The sequence below is a fragment of the Lynx rufus genome, unplaced genomic scaffold, assembly GCF_022079265.1.
Source record: "Lynx rufus isolate CCGP_SWC_20201006 ecotype Redwood Valley unplaced genomic scaffold, mLynRuf1.p SCAF_30, whole genome shotgun sequence".
Classification (NCBI taxonomy): domain Eukaryota; kingdom Metazoa; phylum Chordata; class Mammalia; order Carnivora; family Felidae; genus Lynx; species Lynx rufus.
The window spans coordinates 6,604,832-6,609,401 of NW_025814846.1; the positions used below are offsets into that span (position 1 = coordinate 6,604,832).

General features: G+C 40.2%; 1 pseudogene; it reads right to left on the reverse strand.

Annotated features, from left to right (window-relative positions):
* Positions 1 to 935: 935 nt before the first annotated feature.
* LOC124521551 (L-lactate dehydrogenase A chain-like) lies at positions 936 to 1,814 on the reverse strand (annotated as a pseudogene).
* Between the last annotated feature and the right edge of the window lie 2,756 nt (positions 1,815 to 4,570).

Below are 4,570 nucleotides of genomic sequence, written 5' to 3' on the forward strand. Positions count from 1 at the left end.
TGATGTCTGCCCCCAGCCCACCGCTGGGGCCACAGTCAGACTGGTGTGTGCCTTCTCTTCCCCTCTCCCAGGGGCGGGATTCACTGTGGGGTGGCGTGGCCCGTCTGGGCTACTTGCACACTGCCAGGCTTGTGATGCTGGGGATCTGGCGTAGTAGCTGGGGTGGGTAGGCAAGGTGCACGGCGGCAGGAGGGGCAGGCTTAGCTCGCTTCTCCTTAGGTGATCCACTTCAGGAGGGGCCCTGTCGCCGTGGGAGGGAGTCAGATCCACTGCCAGAGGTTTGGCTCCGCAGAAGCACAGAGTTGGGTGTTTGTGCGGAGCGAGCAGTTTCCCTGGCAGGAACCGGTTCCCTTTGGGATTTTGGCTGGGTTATGGGCAGGGGAGATGGCGCTGGCGAGCGCCTTTTTTCCCCACCAAACTGAGCTCTGTCGTCCGGGGGCTCCGCAGCTCTCCCTCCCTTTGTCCTCCAGCCTTCCCGCTTTCTGAGCAGAGCTGTTAACTTATGACCTCCCAGACGCTAAGTCGCGCTTGCTGTCGGAACACAGTCCGTCAGGCCCCTCCGCTTTTGCAAGCCAGACTCAGGGACACTGCTTGGCCGGCGAGCTGCCCCTCCGCCCCGGCTCCCTCCCGCCAGTCCGTGGAGCACGCACCCTCTTTTGTGGGCCTCTCGTCTGTGCTTGGGTCTGGCGACTCCGTTCTGCTAATCCTCTGGCGGTTTTCTGGGTTATTTAGGCCGGTGTAGGTGGAATCTAAGTGATCAGCAGGACGCGCGGTGAGCCCAGCGTCCTCCTACACCGCCATATTCCCCTCCTCCTAAGCCATTTTAATACTACTTGAATAATAGATCAGATAATAAGGATGATATATACAACCTCCAGCTAAAATCCTGTTATAGTCTAGACAGTGAACTGGTACAACATAAGAAAACTTTAAAACTACTGTTCTTTTTGGATCCCCCAATGTGCATCTGCACTATTCTTCAAATGGGCCTCTTCCTCAGTAGTCAGAGTCACCTTCACAACATCTGAGATTCCATTCTGTCCCAAGATGCAAAGAACACTAAGGTAAACAGCATCTTTTATTCCATAGAGACCCTTAGTCATGATGGAAATTGGATGCACTTGCCTATGATTCTTCATTATACTTTCTTCCAAATCTTCCACAAATAGCCCAATGGCCCAGGAAGTGTAGCCTTTTCAGTTTGATCACCTCATAGGCACTGTCAACCACCTATTTGTGAACCTCTTTCCATTGTTCCTTATCTGCATCAGTGCCTAAGTCAGGGTGAAGTTTCTTAAGGAAGACACCAGCAACATTTACTCCACTGCATAGAGGCACACTAGAATCTCCATGCTCCCCAGGGACCCACCTTATGCCAGCTTAATGGGTGAACTCCCAGCCTTTCCCCAATTAAGTAATGGAACCAGAATGAACCCAGATTACAACCACTTCCAGTAACACGGTTTTTGGGAAAGCCACTTATCTTCCAAGCCGCATAGGTCAAGATACCCACTGGATTGGAAACAACAAACAACTTGCAGTTTAGGCTGTATTTTACGATATTAAGAATGATTAATTTAAAATGTTCATGTTATGCTGGACCAAATTAAGAAGGTTTTCTCTCTGTGAAAATAACCAGCTTGGAGTTTGTAGTCACATTATAGTCTTTGCCAGAGACAAATTTTGGTGTTCTAAGGAAAAGCCTTCCATGCTGGAGATTCGTCATCTCTCGTTTCAATTTGTCTTCCACGACATCAACAAGAGCAAGTTCATTTGACAAGTCCTTCATTAAAATACAGATGGCCACAAGCCATGCTAACAACAGCAACCCTAACAACCGTAATCTTATCTGGGGGGTATAGTCTTAAGAATATTCTGAATCAACTGATCCTTGAGAGCTGCTGTATTTGACTTAGAACCAAAAAGAATTGGGAGTGCACGTCGGGTGGGTGCACAGGCATTGACAGTGCACAAGGTTGGGTTCAGACTTGGTGGCAGCTGGTCCCCTAAACAGCATAATCTTAAAAATTAAATGGATCAAAGAATAAGAAAATCTATCAATGTAACATATCACAATAATAGAATGAAGGTAAAAATCACATAATCATTTCAAATGAGGCAGAAAAGGCATTTCACAAAATGCACACCCTTTAATGATAAAAAAAAAAGTCAGAAAGCAAGGAATCAAAGTGAATGTCCTCAACATGGACAATTACATTTATGAAAAACCCAGCTAATATCATACTCAGTTGTAAGAGACTTGAAAGCTTTATTCTTAAAATCTGGACCAAGACAAAAATGCCTACTTTTACCATTGCTATTAAACATTTTACTGGAAGTTCTAGCTAGAGCAATAAGACACACAAAGAAAGAAATAAAAAGCACCCAATTGTAAAGAAAAAAAGTAGAATTATCTTTATTCACAAATAACATAATCCCATATATAGAAAAATCCCAAAGAATTCACTAAAAAATATCTAGTAGTAGAGCTAATAAACAAATTCAGCCAAGTTTCATAATGCAATATCAGCATACAAAATCATTTGTATTTGTATTCACCAGCAATGAGCAATCCAAAAAGAAAAAAGAAATTAAGAAAGCAATTACACTTAAAATCACATGTAAAAGAATTCAATACCTAGGAATAAATTTAACCAACAAGGTGAAATAAGTGTACACTGAAACTATAAGACATGCTGAAGAAAATTAATAAGATTTAAGTAAATGAAACACCCTATGCTAGTGGTATGAAGACTTACTATTGTTAAAGTATCAATATTACTATCCTAGCAATCTACAGATTCAATGTAATCCCTACCATATTCCAGCAGTCTTTTTTGAAAAATGAAAAGCCAACCCTTAAATTCATATAGAGTTGTAAGCCAAAACATTCTTGAAAAAAAGTAGAAAGCCAGAATTCTGGAGGGATATTTCCCCAATTTTAAAATTACTGCAAAGATACAGTCATCAAAAAAGTGTGGTGACAGCATAAGTACAGACATATAGACCAATGGAATAGAATTGAAAGCCCAGAAATAAATACATACACCTATTTCCAATTGATTTTTGACAAGGGTACCAAGACCATTCAATGAAGGGAAAATAGTTTTTTCAATGCATGATGCTGGAACAATTGGACTTCCACATGAAAAAGAATGAAATTGGACTCTGGCCTCATACCATATACAAAAATAAAGTCAATAGCAATGATAAAGAATGAAATATGGCCATTTTCAGCAATGTGGATGGAACTGGAGGGTATTATGCTAAGTGAAATGTCAGTCAGAGAAAGACCGATACCATATGTTTTCACTCATGTGTGGATCTCGAGAGACTTAACAGAAGGCCATGGGGGAGGGAAGGGAAAAAAAGTTACAGAGAGGAAGAGAGGCAAACCATAAGAGACTCTTGAATACTGAGAACAAACAGGGTTGATGGGGAGTAGAGAGAGGGGAAAGTGGGTGATGGGCACTGAGGAGGGCACTTGTTTGGATGAGCACTGGGTGTTGTATGGAAACCAATTTGACAATAAATTATATTTTAAAAAATCAAGTCAAAATGCATCAGTGGCCTAAATATAAAAGCTAAAACCATAGGGACATCTGGGTGGCTCACTCAGTTAAGTGTCCGACTTAAGCTCAGGTCATGATCTCATGGTTTATGAGTTTGGGCGCCACATCATGCTCTCTGCTGTCAGCTCAGAGCTCACTTCAGATCCTCTGTCCCACTCTTTCTTTGTTCCTACCCCGCTTGTGCTCTCTCTCTCAAAAATAAATATTTAAGAAAAAGCTAAAACTATAAAACCTTTATAAAAAACATAGATGTGAATCTTCATGATCTTGGATTTGGCATTCTTAGCTATGACACCAAAGGAACAAAACTTGAAGTAGATAAATTGGACTTTATCAAAATTAAAATCTTTTGTGTATTGAAGGACATTATCAAGAAACTGAAAAGAAAACCTACATAATGACAGAAAACATTTACAAATCATATATGTGATAAGAGTTTAATATTCAGAATATATAAAGAACTCTTACAACTCACCAACAAAAAAAACAAAAAAATGAAAAAAAATTAGGCAAAAGAATTTGTGACGACATGTATGGAGCTAGAAAGTATAACACTAAGCAAAATAAGTCAGTCAGAGAAAGACATGATTTCACTCATATGTGGAATTTAAGAAACAAAAAAGAAAGGGAAAAAATAAGAAGGAGAGATTGAAATTAAGAAAAAAGACTCTTAAATATAGAGATCAAACTGATGGTTACCAAAGGGGAGGTGGTTGGGGGGATGGAATAAATAGGTGACGGAGATTAAAGAGTGCACTTGTGATGAGCAAAGCATGATGTATGGAAGTGTTGAATTACTATATTTTACATCCGAAACTAATATAACACTGTATTTTCATTCACTGGAATTAAAATTAATACATACATACATAAATACCAGAATAAATAAATAAATGTTGAGGCACTGGAACAAATAGGCAAAAGAGTTGAATAGCCATTTCTCCAGGAAGATATAAAATGTCAAATAAACACATAATCATTTCAAATGAGGCAGAATA